Here is a 15,448-nt window from a genome sequence, read left to right on the forward strand (position 1 = left end):
CAATATTTTTCAAATTCATCATTTCTAGTGCTAAATATTTGGCTTTCTGCTAGTATTTATTCATAACGTAAAACTACAGCAAACATGTCAATTTACAGTATGGTGCCTGTATCTGTATCTATACTGCCGGTATAACCTCCCTTCGGCATAACACACTCTGCATAGCAATACCACTGAAGACAATATATGTATGTACTCCATCCAGTATGAGGTTTTTGTTGACATCAAACACTAGTAAGTCTACAAACTAGCATGTAATTTTGTGCACCACCATCAAATGTGTCCATCTGATTGTCTCTCAATGCAGGCTGCTGCTCATTAACAACATGTACGGCTACATCAGCTCATCCCAAAGATTACCAACCCGCCTTTGTCAAGTTCTAAGACAGATGCTCACAGTCTTAAGACTGATGACCGGCACAGCAACAAGGATCAAGTATTCTTTGAACTCTCGCGGAGGAGTCTTCGCCTTCATCAGGATTTCCTGCATCATCCTAGCGATGAGCAATCACCAGTCAAAACAAGTTCAAACTGCCTGGAATGTGTAAAGGTCTCCATCTACGAGGGCAGCAGCAATTCTACTTGTTGTTTCATGGAACATGTATAGGAGTGGGTGCCGGCACAAAAAATTCAGGTACATGTACAGTTCAGGTCCGGACCTGGTTCAGATCTATAGAATTGCGTCCAGATCCCGATCTGAACCTGGACCTGGACCTGATTTCTGTGAAAGCTTGGGAATAGGCAACACTCAAAACAATGGTCCATTTCGTTACTTGGAGTATGGTAAATACTTCCCCTGGCGTTCTAAAATCCTTAAAAAAACTAAATGCCTCTGTTGAATTTTGACTGTAGAAACGTGATAAAATTGACCATAAATTCTTCTCTCCTTTTGCTACCTGGGACCAGTACACCGTTACCCACCCCTAGATACAATGTACTATGTAGCTTACAATTTTGCATCATTTTTGAAACAAGAACATCGCTTTCTGAATTCACGGCTTTGCTTTGCTGATTTTATGGGGGCTGTCCACTTTTGGAGCGTACTCACTGTTGGCTGCATGATGAGGCCTATACGTGGCAGGCACACTCTAATACTGTGGATGCAGGGGAATGATAAGTCTGGGGTTACTAAGTACAATACCTGACGTAGCACCTCATAAGGTCTGACCAGCCAACAGAACATCAGGATTTTTATAACATTCCCAGTTTGACCAGCCATGTTGAATGTGCTGTGTACATGTGTGTGTGTGTGTGTATGTGTGCATGTGACAATGTGTAGGCGTAATGTTAATGTCTTTATCTATAGCTGTAGAAGGCCACTGGCAGACATCTGCTGATGCTATGATAACCCAAGGACATCCTCTGCATCCTCCGATAACGTCATTGACAACACACATTAATTTTGGCATGCAGAAAGACTCCTGTTGGCCTTGCCTTTCACAGAACATCTTTCTTGAGCTCTGACTTGATTTTATCTATCTCCATGGAAGAGAAACATATTGTTTTTGTGCCATTTCCAATCTTCTCCAAACAGCCAATAACAGTGGAACAAGCAGCTGTCTCAATGGTTACTACGTTGTGTTGAATTATGCTATGCCAAATATTGGATTACTCATTGACAAGCAAATTTATTACAATATTTAGCAAGTGGCAGGACAGAGCTGGTGGGGCTGGTCATCATAATATGACATTTTTGAAAAAGAATAAAACAGAGCAATACCTGTACAATGTAGTTTGCTATAGGCTTTACACATTCAAGTACTAGTAACTAGATTACAACATGTAGCAAGTGGCAGGACAGAGCTGGTGGGGCTGGTCATTATTATATGACTTTTTTGAAGCAGAATAAAACAGAGCAGTACCTGTACAATGTAGTTTGCTATAGGCTTTACACATTCAAGTAACTAGATTACAATATGTAGCAAGTGGCAAGACAGAGCTGGTGGAGCTGGTCATCATAATATGATTGTTTGAATCAGAATAGAAAAGAACAGTACATGTAGTTTGCTATGGGCTTGACCATGTGAAGGTGAACATGACGTATGTAATATTTGTTTACAAATGTTTCTAGTTTCTACTGTGCATGCGTTGTCAACCTCTTACGTACAAGTGATTGCTTCAGATATTATATAGTACCAAATGACAGTCGTATTCACTACACAATCATTAATATTTGCGTGATTAATCATCATTTACATCATTAGCAGAACCACCTCTCCATTCATGAACAGTCCCTCAATATTGATGGCCACCCTAATATTGATCACCGACTCATACAGTTTTAAAGCTGAGAGAATGCATTCTGCATGGGCACATCCCTGCCAGTGCTAACAGGAAGCACTATGCGTTCCTCCGCAGAGGTGTTGATAACGGATAGACTATGACAGTTGTTTCTAAGATCCTATCTCCAGGATTTATTGAGTTTTCTTCAACACGAAGGCATGATTGTGCGCTGATGGGCAAGTTTGGCGGCATAGTGAAAAGCCCATCTTGCTGATAGCCTTGAAAAATGCCATCACAAAAGCTGAGTAAGTATGGAATGTATAGACGCTGCCAGGAATATGATGTAAAAGTTTCTATGCAAAGCAAGGTCAAAGGATTGATTTGAAAGCTTTTGGGGTTTAACATCTGCAAACGATCAATGACAGGAAAGAAATACTGTTGTAACAGTATGAAGGATAACAAATGTACTTTGCATGGCTTTGAATTAATACATTATACTGTAACGAAATTCTGTTTTTATGTATGTATGATATAGAAATTATAGATTATGATATTGATATTATAACAAACCATGTCTGCCAGTGTATGTAAAACTCAAAATCAATGTCCAGAGAGAAAGTGTGAGACCTGATTGTTGCAGCAAGGTTAAAATGGTTAAGTCATCATTGGTTTCATTTGGCACATGATACTCTACATGTAAGTGTAAGAAAATAAGTACAATGAGCAGGGATGTCCCTGTAGCTCAATTGGTAGCAGCCTCACAGTTGAGCTAAGCCTGGTTCCAATTAGCTTGTAACTTGGAGACCAAAGGCATTTCAGTTGGGGCTGTAAAATTGGGGTCCCGTGACCACTGCCTCAAGCACGTTAAACTTAAAGGGGAAGGACTAGCAACCACTTCCTGTTTAGAATTTACCCTGCTTCTAGTAGTAACGTTACACTGGTTTATTTCCAAATGTTGATATATTCAGGTATGGGTTTTGGATTATTGCTACTGAAACAGCAAGGAAACTTACTGCCCTTTATGTAACTAGGCACTACAAATCGGGTCTGAACAAAATTGTATACAACATACAATGTGAAAGCAGCTCTTTTATTAGTAACTCTTGATTTTATTGTTTGCACTACGGATGGAAGAAGACTTGATTTGCTTCATGGCATTGAAGGAAGAATAAATATACATTCAAGATTTGTTGGCTCACAATACATGAAGAGTGACATGGATGATGGTACAATAGAAGCATCGTCTCCTTTGATTCAATAAAGAATGTACGATGGACAAAATTCATCTTGTCTGAAAAGGCTGTGATTCTCAGATTTATTAAGAAGCATGCATGGCCACAATTTATAGTGATAAGTTAGACCCATCCTCCCTCTTGATTCAATAGAAGAAATATCATGATGGTTAAAATTCTTCATTCTAAGAAAGCTGGGATTCTTGCATGACTGTACATTCTACAAATGTATAAAGAAGTACGTACCCATGGCTACAAAAGTGCAAGGATAGACTCGTCCTCCCTTTAGGTTCAATGAAAGAACATATGATCAGATCTTTAAATTTAGAAGCAGCCATGTATGGCTTTATTATAGTTTTAAGTTATAACTTTGCTCTATCTTGATTGAGATAAAGAATATATGAGGGGAAAATTCTTCTGAAAAGGTTGTGACCCCTTAGCTATCTATTTAGATGCAAGTACCCAAGGCTACAATTATAGTTTCCGGTATTCTCTGCACAAAGCAAATAAAGGGGAGGATGCAAGTCTTTCAAGTTCATTGAATCAGGGGCACCTTTGCCCAGCACTTGTTACAGTATTAGGGACGTGTCACCTCCAATGATGCCGCATGTATATTTTATACCCCGCGCAATAAATCATCGGCATTTCAAGTGGCATCCAAGAGGCTCTGACATGTTATTTTCAGAGGAATTTCTCCGTATCAAATTCGAGATCCCCGGATTACAGATTTTGGAATCTTTAAATTGAAGAAGGTATTGAGAGACAGCATAGCGTTGATTCCCGTTTCCGGGGATTTGGACAGGTCTTTGCCGTGTTTGGGAAGACGTATGTTTAGGCGCCATTCATCTGCACTGCTGTAAAAGTGCTGAGGCTGCCCGCCCTCCTCACAGAGATCAATGCAAGATAGTCTCCTCTTACACATATTACAGGCTTGAATGGAAGAAAGAGGATCTCTTTTGCCGGAAATGAAGAAAGATGACCCCACACACCTGGAAAACCAATTCCCCTCCTGCATGGTTAAGGGAGAAATCAATTCTTCTGCCAGTAATTTAGCCGTGATGCATTGCTCACGGTTTAAGTGATTGATTGCCAATTATCAGGTTATTGTAGGGCTATTAGTAATCAAGCAGTGATGTCCATGTAACACAGCGCCTGCTTGCATGGTCCGCCACATGGCCGGGCTGGACAGTAACGTCCGCTGTGGAGCGCACGGCGAAAGATGGGATCAGGAAAATCTTCAACAACAACAGCTGGAAGCTAATCGTTAACCTCCCAGTCTGATTTTCAGCCAAGGTCTTGTATATATAGACACTGTGTAGCATGCCATGGGGTTGGATGTAGTATGAGCTTGTCTTGGCAATGTATCAACCCAGTAAAATACCTTATGGCATAGCACACACGGGGTTTGTACTGAAGATTACAAGCTGGCTATCTGGACAGATTTGTTTAATCCACTTACACCGGGAAGGATCCCTACTCTTTTCAGTAAGTGTGGTAGTTTCTTGTACTTGCTGAAAGTGTGGCTCTGCTCAAAGTCAAGAACTCCATTTAATCTCCTATATCTGAGGGATGTACCTAACCCATGCTAGGCAGTGACTCAATGTTAAGTGCCTTTCCCAAGGGCAGGACGTTAAAACATGTCATGGGATTCAAACCCAGGGCCCCTAGTCTTTGAGATAAACACCCTATGCAACTCAACATTTGCATTATTGTAAATAGTCAAAACCTGCCAGTGTTTTTAGCGATACATTACATAAATATGACAGCCAGGCCTAAAGAGTTGTTTATGATTCACATTATATATGTATAGAGGCTGTGAAGTGACGAAGTAGATTGATGTTTCAAAGTACAATTGTGTAATGGTTGCAAAAGTGGAAGGAGTCATACTGCATAGCAATATGGGCCCAGTGCACACATGTAGCTAACTCAGTATTACATGACTACATGTATATAGGCCCTGCATAAACTAAGACTTAGTAGTATATAGGCCCTTCATAATCATAGCTAAGCACAACCATATAGTATATAAGCTTAGCGCTGCATAGGTAACTGAGTACCATGTTATTCCAGCATAGCTACCACAATTAGTATATGGGCCCAGTGCAGTTAACTCAGTAGAAGTATATAAACCCTGCATAGCTAACTGAGCACAACTGTACTGTGTAGTATATAAGAAACCCTGCATAGGTAACTTAGTACCATAGAAACCCTGCATAGTTATCACAATAGGATATGGGCCTAGTACAGCTAACTCAGTAGTATATAAACCCTGCATAGCTGATAAAGTCAGTAATATGTAGGCCCTGCATAGCATCCTCAGTAGTACAATATTTATTATAAGCTCTGTTTGGAAGGGGAGGGGGGGGGGGAGAAGTACTGTGGTAAAGACCTTGGGGAAGATGCAGCCCAGGATGGCCATAGCGCTGGTAGCCGAGATGTCATTGGTCAATTTTGGGGGTGAATAGTTCTTGGTTCAAGAGGGCAACGAGTAAATGGTAATGGGCGATTGGTAGTCATTGGATGGAATTGAACAACTAGTCCGGGCAATGCAACTTAGTCTAGGCGCTGGCGACTGGCCAGGGTGGGGGCAAGTGGAAAATGAAGACATCAATGAGGGCACGAGGCAATTTTGAGTGAATGAGTGGCAATTCAATGAGGGACAAAGGGAGTTAATACGGATATAGTTCATGAGCAAGTTTGATGTGGGGACATGGGACTGAGAAATCATTTGTCAATAAAGAGAGACATGAAGTGGTGAGTGGCTAAAGTTATATATAAGTGGATGTGAAGGGAGGGGGGCAGGAGCATGCTGTCCAGGTGAATTGCCTGCAATAAAGAGTACTGCAAATCTCAAAACATTTGAAATGGTTTTACTTTTGTAGTGATTTAGAATTTCTTGATACTGTGATTATGTCTCCTTTGTATGACTACTGTACTACTGTAACAGTAACAGAGTTGTTTGCAAACACCTTCAAAACCTACGTGTAGTGCTCGGGAGTAAATAGGTTTATTTTCAGCAATATCTCTGCGTCATGTCATCTTGATGTAATGGTTTATTCTTTTATTCTAAAAAATACACAGCATTGCAGTGCACAGAGCTCATGCACTGAATTGGACTGGTATACAAATATTCTTATATTCGATTATGAATCCAATGATAGCCTTACCGGTATATGTTCATCTGGGGTTCCACAAGGATGAATCCTTGACCCACTGTACAATGTACTTTATGCAATTTTGCACTGTATGCTGGACAACACTTAGATATTCAAATTAGGTCATATTATTAACCTTTAAAAGTCTGCAAACCTGCATCAACTAAATATTGCAAGACTACGTATGAAGGAAGTTACATGTCAGTATACACCTCCCAGCAACAACTTAAAGTTATTAAACCCTTCAAGTTGGTAACAGTAGTATGTCAATATTTACAACTGCTAGTAACTTCAATTGACATTCATCTACCAAGTAATATATTATATGCATCCATTACTTTGAAAAACTGTGTGTTCGGGAAATATGAATGCACAGTTTAGATATGCAGGAGTGCATTATACATGGGGACATTGCATTGGAGATCTCTTTATGCACATTTTTTCAGTGACATATGTGACCAGGCAGAAGTATGTTATATGTATATGTAGTAGATGTTAGCTCCGAGTTCACATTGACAGTATATCAAATGAAAGAAAGACCACTGGCATAAATTCAGAATATGCTGCTTAAAGCTTGCCCTAGTAACCTCCACAGCAAGGCACTCTATAATCACTCAGAACATACTTGTGATATACAGTGTGTGGGGGGGGGGGGGTGTCTTTACCCATTGAAATTTATGAGATAACTGAAGAGGCTAGAAAGGGTAATTCTTGGGGCTTGTGCAGTGATATCTAGTGAGTTTGTCCATCAACACATTGTTGGTAACCCTGGAGTCAGAGCAAAGTCATACTTCAGCATGTCTGTTGGTTAGACACCCACACTTAGCCTGAAAAGAATGATCAATGACTCATCTTTTGATAGGGCTGTTATGGACTGTGTCTGTTTCTTACTAAATTCAAATCCTTTAAAAAAATGCATGAAATATTACTCCAGAGGTTTGAAAGTTCATGTCTTGAATCCCCCTAGAAAGCAAGCTCCATAGTCCCCCAAACGTAGAGAACGTCATGTACAGCAAATGTTGTTGTTTTTTATTTTTTTGATTTAATTCTATTTGAACTTAAAGACAAAAATAGATACATGACAATGAAATATGAAAGAACATATATAACAGTGCTGTCGGAAACATCTACAAAACGTACTCTGTTGATTGAGTAACTCTTGTGTAGAGAATCTCTTTACCTGGATGTCTAACCCCCATTGACGAACATTTCTTTGTGATGACATTATAACATCATCTGTAAATAACTTGCCGAAGACTTCTACCCTGGCTGCTTTGAGGCACCCGATATATAACTCTCTCTAAGCTTAAGTGGTCACCAGGATACCTGCACAGCAGTGCTGTGGAATGACAAGGACATACATGTACAGTGGACATGACCAATTACTACCTCCTGTAGATGTTGCATTGTGAAATGGAGGTATTGTGTCTGTGTGTCTGTTTCTACTTATATTGAGCAGCAATAACCTTAGAAGCTAAATAAATTGTGATGATATTTGGGAGGTCTTGGAAAGTCAAAGATAAAGGTTGATTACACACCGCCTGGCAGCTGTCCATGGTACTGCAGCAGAATTTCCATGTGTTGTATATTTTGTTCTGGTTCCTCGCGTAACAAATGAGTCAGCTGCGTGGTGGGGAAATACTGGCCAGGTGCCAGACACCCAACTAACTAGGATGCTGTGAAAATTATATATCAACAATAAACTGTTATCCATTAGGGCTCACTTCCTCAGTCATTTGTAGTGAATTGCATGGCACGCGGCTTGCATATTTGTATACCAGTTGATATTTCAAGCATGAGTCATGACTAACTGTAAATGCAGAAACTTTCGTTGTGGTTTAATGTTTGCAGTTTTCATGGTGGCCATTTCACCGCAAACTTAAAACCACCTCAAACATTTTTTTACGGCAGTAAGAGACTACAGTGCATGGTGTTACCACGAACTTAAAACCAACGCGAAAAGTCCCTTTTCCCGCTACCGCGAAATTAAATCACTGCAAACTTAAATGCATTTACAGTACTTTTCAACAGAGGTTAGGCTTCGGCTGTTTTTTAAAAAGTTTTTATGCATTTTTGACAGGTTCTATATTGTACTGTTTGTACCATTTTCTTTCTGTCTTGAAGCCACGAGACATAAAGAAAACAGTGAGAAATAGAAAGTCCAATAAAAATGCATAAAAACTTTTTTTAAATACATAAACACAGCTGGAGCCTAACTTCTGCTTGAAGAGTAATGATTTACTGTGTCACAAAAACTCATAATCATATTTAGGAATTGTCAGTATCGTACACCCCTGTTTATTGTACTAATGGTAATAACACTATGGTTGCTTTATCATTATATTACTTACTCAATGCATTCATTGCAAACTGTGACACTGTTAACCCAGTCATCTATTTTTGAGCAAAGGTTTGCGTAGATGAGCAAACAAGTTAACACAGCTGTTTATAAAATACTAACAGTCACAAACCATAACTTAAATATGCTAGTCAATGAACTTCAGATCATAATGCCCATATGTTATCACATACATAGCTGTTAATAAGACATGATCTTCTTGCATATGATCAATTTTATATTCGATATAAAATGTCATAAGAGAAGAGCCAGAAATCAATGTAACTCAAGGTACACAAAGGACAATTTTTTTTTCTTGTTAAAATTTGCACAATGAAAGATGGCCTATAGCATTACAAAGCATAATGGTTGACAAAAGAGCACATTCTAGTTCATCAGACACCTTAACAGTTATCTATGCAAAATCACTATTCAAACTGACCAATGCACTATTCCAAATTCTAACAAACAAGCTATCACAGATTTTTATTGCCTATTAAACTTTACCTTCAATTTTGCAATAGAGGGGGAGACACAACATGTTGTCTCCCCAAAATAAACAAAATATACAAGTAGTTAGAGACAAAATTGTATTAACAGTAACAAACGCAATCAAAATTCAAAACACAGGTATGTGCATTGTTTTGTACTAAACAGGTGTGTGTCCACCTGTATTCACAAGATTCACCATACCCAACAGGTGCATGATGCAGGTGCTGCGTGTTTGTGCGAAGTTGTCCGCCGACACTTTATGAGGATGATTCCGCACCGATCCCTGCATAATCCGCTGTCCTTTGAGGGTTCACCCGATCTTTCGACCTGCTCAAGTACTGTGCGGTGCCAATATACTGCAGACATGTAGTCCCGGCCTGAGGCACAAACAGATTAATGCTTTGTTTCTGGAATCCAGGCCATATGATTTCAACCTTCCTACTTACATATTGTTTTATCACTTTGTTGCATAGTGGGTACCAGTTTCACAGCTTTAACCTGAAAAGGCACAGGAAATATAATGGTACATTAATGAAGTCATGCATTTTAGGAAGTTGTTTTATTTACGGGCTGAATACATTTTGTTTAAAAGTAAAACAGGACGTTATCCAAGCTGTTTACATTAGATAAGCCACATGCCACTCTCTAGATATTGTAGAAGATTGCACACTTGATAAAGCTAATATTGGTAATATTAGAGGGTCGATGGGGTTTCCGATGAACATGCGAGTGCATTGAGGATGCCTTCTATAATTTCTGTCGGGCCGGGGCACTGGAGCGTAGCTGCCAGGCGTTATGAAAAAGAAGTGAAGTGAACAGCAATGTGGAAATTGAGCATCGCCTGGCCAATAAATGTCAAAGTGTTGGGCGTCTCCACGGGGCATGCTGATGAGCCGGGCTGGTTCGTCTCCTGCCGGCGGGTACGTGTGCACACATCGCCGCCTCTCTTCGGGTGCCGTCCGCGTCTTAAATTCTCAAACAATTAACTGCTTTGGGTATAAATGCTTGTCACTGTGAATAAGAAGTTACAGAAAGTACAGAAATTTGCGTACGTTGAACTACAAACTTTAATTATACAAAAGATACAAAATTTATATTTAAAGGTACAATTTGAATATAAAGTTTATTGATTAGAGAGAGATAGAAAAAAAGAGAGATAGTTTACGGCGCCTTCTTCGTTATTTTTGGGGTTGGATGCTAGCTACCCCCGACGGTTATCTTAAAATTTTATTTCGTGTAGGTTTGTGGAAAGAAGTTTTGGGCGGATTTAGCGATTTGTAGCGTTCTTCCCTTTGCCTCGGGCTCCCTTTTATCACCCTTCTCCACTCTCAAGAAAAAATCCCGGGTGTATTGGAGTCTTAGAAAATGTTAGGAAAAGACCTTGTTGTCTTGTTTCCTGTCTTCCATGGTATATGGGACAAGATCCGGTCATCCCGAGGGCTTGGCGCCCCGCAGAGTTGTCGATTTCTGTTGGTCCGAAAAGAAACCGTGTCAATAAAGTCTCGTGCATAAGTGATGTCTAGTTACGAAGTAATGGAGGGGTCCCCCGGAGAGAGTGTGGCGGTTCCGGAAGGAGGTTCAGGGAACCGTGAAATTGTGTTATGAATGAAGTGAGGAAGTAGCCCGTAGAAAAGTGGACGCAGCCCCCCGACGCCAAATCGCCATATTCCAGCTGTCTTAACCACCGTGCTCCCCAGTGATGGATGGATGGAAAAATCACTTGAGGCTGGCCACTGGCTGTAACAGTAACGTATGGTGGCTTTTACCAGTCAGTAACAGGCCACAGAGGAATTAACGCTAAATCAAGTGTCGTTTGTCGGGGCGTGGCCCGAAGGTAGCGCCGTCCACGGTGCTGACTTTTGTACTGCTTTGCAAACTCTGCTATTCCCCCTCTCCCGTTTGGTACACCCGCATTCTTTTCTAATATTCATCATATTCAGTATGATATGATATTTCAACCGACACGTAAGAAATTATACCATCTCCTTAATTCTTAGCCGTTCGATTCACTGTGGGCCTGTTGCCCGGAGTGGAAACCGCGAACTCCCACCGTCCATATATTACCGTCCATTGACATTATAATAACTCCAGGGCATGACAGGATGAAAAATGGATTATAAATGCCACCACCCCTTACGACTTGATTTATCATAATTTTAATTGCACTTCAACTTTTACAACTAACGATCTGTAATGCGTTATTAATGGACTACCTGTAGCCCGGCCTGCGCTCAATAAGCTTGCCCAGTGCTGAGCGCAGAAGGCGTTTGGTGCAGCTCGGCGGAGGCGGGTTCACTCTGACAACGCGGGGGCGCTTCACCATTGACTCACCCACAGCCGATACCTCTACATACACTCTTGTGTAGCAGCTAGCGGCGACAGCGGGTACTTTGGCGGGCGCTGATCGGGTGCCAAGAAGGTTTCTATTTTGCAGGCCACAAAAACCCGCTGGGTTATCACACAGCACAGCGCCGGCGCCCAATCCCGAATTTGCTGCTATTTCGCAGGGTCGGCTTCCCGACCTGACGTCCCCAGGGGAGCGACCCCAGAGGGCGACACTACCAGCGGGGATTTCAACCGGACTGCCGGCAACTCCCTCCTCGGATCGTCTCGGGATTGTTTCTGCATCAGACGATAATTGAATACCGAATTACCTCATCTTCTCGAAGTGTTACGCTAGAAAAGTGAGTAAGAGAGATAGAGGGGTGTTTTGCTTTGCGACGCTGTAGCTGTGGAGGTGTAAAGCAAAAAATCACGTCCTCTTCACGTTGTGCACCGTGTACACTGTACTGACGTATACCCTTCTTTCCTTCCTGGGCCCATTGGCGTATCTTGGCACGCTAGGTGACGGCACGTATACACCGGAGGCGACTCACACGCCAAGGTAACGGCCTACTCCAGACGGGAGGCATCACCACAAGGGACCCCAGGCACGGACGCACATACTAGCTCTGCACAGAGCCTGGTGTGATTATTCACAACACATCTCTTCCCCGAGACCTAACCAACGTTGTACTGACACCCCGGCTCTAAGGCTCTAACGAACAGCCACAGGAACACATCTTCACTGTGGGATTTTTACAGCAGCCTGCTATCTGCGATCGGCTTCCCGGGGACTCGCTATGCCAATCACCTGCCATCGTGAGTGTTTCTTGTTGGGCTTTCGTCACATTCACGGATAGCAACTGCATGATTTGTGGGTGTGAGAAACGGTAAAGGTAAGTGCGTTTTTTTTACCATCTTCAATGCAGAAGGAGTAATGATAAAACAAGGGCTTGTATATGCGATATCGTTTGTATAATGTATATATTCACTGTGATGATATATATACACATGTATTCACCATGAGCCCCCCACCCCCATCTAGTAGTAATGCAAGCGGTATAAGCTGTGTTTATGTCCAATGTTACAAATCCCAGACCTTTTCATGTATAGCAGGAGTCTTGCCGCAGGGTAAGTAGTTGCTGTGCTTCTTGGGGAAATTCATTCCCCCTTGACAGTTTTTCTGCATATTTTGTGTGTGCAATGAGTGGTTGGTTCTCTCGCAACTTGTAATATGTCGATTATCAAGCAACAGTAATTGTCACGTTCCATTCCTGCATTTTCCCTTCACGCTGCAAGGAGTAAGTCGCCGAAGCGTAAGTCCATCCCGGCAGTGTGATGGCACTCCCCATTGTTGTGTATGAATTTTAACCGCGCCTGCTAGAGCCAACTGCCGTGATAGGCCCTCATCAAATTTTTACATGTATACACCACACGAATTTCGTGCAGTCACCATCCGTGCATAGATCGCCTGTGCGCTACTAACACGGCTGCCGTCTCATATTTTACGATCACGCAAAATAAGAAAAACCAGCGCTGCCGCATTCATGTTGTACCTCCGTGCCTTATATTGAGATTGTATCTCCCTACACGTTCGCAACAGTGCGGGAAAAGCGTGGTAATTTGCACGACATAATTTGTTGCTGTCACCGACTGCTGGTGTAAACTTCCTTTATCAACTGTAACAGGCGTCAACTATTACCACATATTTTCTTTTTTTCCCTTCCGGTCCTTGAATCGCTGTCCCAAATAACGGTCTCCAGGAGTGAAAACATCAGGTAAAGTGATTTGATAAGGCACATATTTTTGTCAGTGATGTTGTGTGATGTTTTTTTTATGGGCAGTCAGTGCGCCATTCTCCCAGCTGATTCGGCATGACGCCCGCTCCATTTTGTCGTATCAGGTGCCCTCATCGAGGCGTAAAGACTATCGATCCGTGGCGCACGGGCCCCTGGGCCGGCTGGCGTTTAGAGCATCGCCAGCAGGTTGACGAATTACGCAAAAATAAAGTTATCGGGTTGTCCTAGATCACCAAAATGTCCCATGAAGCCTTGCTGCACGCTGATTGACAGCGAGATGGAACGGTTGAAGATGTCCTGAATTGGCCACATTTGCGGAGTAAAAGTTGCTCGCCAGGGACCTGTAATTGCCTAGCAAAACGCCATTACGTCTGCCCTTGGGGACCATTTTATTAACATAATTCACAATTTTCTGTCTGACCATCGACGCCTTTGCCCGCTTGCAAATCACTAACATCATTACTATTTCACGCCTTTTTGATACTCATGTTCACACTGACCTTTGACCCCTATGAACAGGCCCGAAAAATACGGACCAATCAGATTGCAGATAGTTGATCGTCTCTCCAGTGATAGCCAAAGGTAGGTGACGAAAACCATCACTCTATGAAGCTAGCTAAGTGAATCCATAGGGAGCAGGCGAAGAAGATAAACAAATCTCTAAATCCAATGCCCCCGAACACCTGTACCCACAGTGTTTTATGTTCCTCCTAATGCCTTAGAGAGGTAGTTTGAGAGAGTGCGTGCTATCGCACCTTCAGTAGGAAAGGAGGCCTACGTGCCAAAGTTTCCGGGACTCGGGGGCATTTCTTTACCACCCCCGCAAGATAACATCAACTCCTGAGCGCTATTCAAAGAACAGGAGCCGATCGTTAGCATCAGTCGTGTATTCATTCTATCTTATGGTTTGGCTCCTCATTGGGCTATCCATAATTGGCATCATATCATTTAGATATAACTATTTTCAGTTCGTAGACTTAGTTAAAAATCTGGTGAAACACAGTTTTGTACTGTCACTAACGAACGATAGTGGAGGCTACCTGGAACGTCAGGTTGTATAAAAATCTAGTTGCTTGAGTTACTGTTACCTTGCGTAGTATCTATAATACCCCTTATCGCTTTGTTGAAACTACCAGTAGCAGGGACGTAAAGATAACTTCATGTGAAGTAACGGAATTTTCGTTTGGCCTTGAAGATAGGTTAACAGTCATTGACATTAATGGTAACGGATGTCGCAGATTTTCTGTTGTAATCCTACTTAAGATTGTTGTGTCGTTCCTACTCTGCTAATGAGCACCTCTGGGATCACAATTACTTTTGATAATTAGAAGCTGTGATCAGGGTGACGCAATGCAGTACACCAGACTTTTGATATTGATAGCTTTTATACGCCTCCACAGTGAGTTCACTGACTTTTGTAACTTGTACCTCCCCTTGGTGCTGAAACTATAGCATAACTCAGCAAGGGTAGTGTTATTTCCACTCGTTAGCTTCCTTTGGCATTTAGCAATGGTTTTTTCTTTATCTTAGATGTTCCAAATGTCCTCAAACATATCTATTTCACGATATTAATAACAGACGCGTATGGTAAGGAAACAGTGACTTCTGCAACTTGTCTCTTTCCATGGTGCTGATACTATAGCATCGGTCAACAGGGGTGGTTTATTTCCACATGTCCCACTTGTGGCAAGGATACTGTGATTTTTGCAACTTGTTCTTTCCATGGTACTGAAACTACAGCAGTAAGCAGGGCTAGTTAACTTCCAATTGTTAGCTTCCTTCGGCATTTAGCAATGATTTTGATTTATCTTACATTTTGAAATGCCACTAAAAAACTATTCCATGATATTGGTAATAGTTATGCGCCTGTGGCAAGGACTCGTTGAC

General features: G+C 41.7%; 1 protein-coding gene and 1 long non-coding RNA gene across 34 annotated transcripts in view; both read left to right on the top strand.

Annotated features, from left to right (window-relative positions):
• LOC118408412 overlaps positions 1 to 662 on the top strand; it is a 35,149-nt gene extending 34,487 nt beyond the window's left edge. Inside the window, exon 3 of the long non-coding RNA XR_004830292.1 lies at positions 308 to 662. This is a non-coding gene — a long non-coding RNA (uncharacterized LOC118408412). The remainder of the gene's footprint in view (positions 1 to 307) is intronic.
• Positions 663 to 4,843: 4,181 nt separating this feature from the next.
• LOC118408405 (neurexin-3-like) overlaps positions 4,844 to 15,448 on the top strand; it is a 220,668-nt gene continuing 210,063 nt past the window's right edge. For 20 of the 33 annotated variants that reach the window (XM_035809181.1, XM_035809183.1, XM_035809194.1 and 17 more), the window contains exons 1-4: positions 11,697 to 12,658; positions 13,062 to 13,078; positions 13,526 to 13,540; positions 14,081 to 14,143. The gene's annotated coding sequence lies outside the window, so the exon portion shown is untranslated. Of the gene's footprint in view, positions 4,941 to 11,696; positions 12,659 to 13,061; positions 13,079 to 13,525; positions 13,541 to 14,080; positions 14,144 to 15,448 lie in introns of those variants that run through there. The other 13 variants (XM_035809202.1, XM_035809205.1, XM_035809207.1 and 10 more) reach the window with 5 other exon arrangements.

Source organism: Branchiostoma floridae, unplaced genomic scaffold, assembly GCF_000003815.2.
Source record: "Branchiostoma floridae strain S238N-H82 unplaced genomic scaffold, Bfl_VNyyK Sc7u5tJ_1583, whole genome shotgun sequence".
Classification (NCBI taxonomy): domain Eukaryota; kingdom Metazoa; phylum Chordata; class Leptocardii; order Amphioxiformes; family Branchiostomatidae; genus Branchiostoma; species Branchiostoma floridae.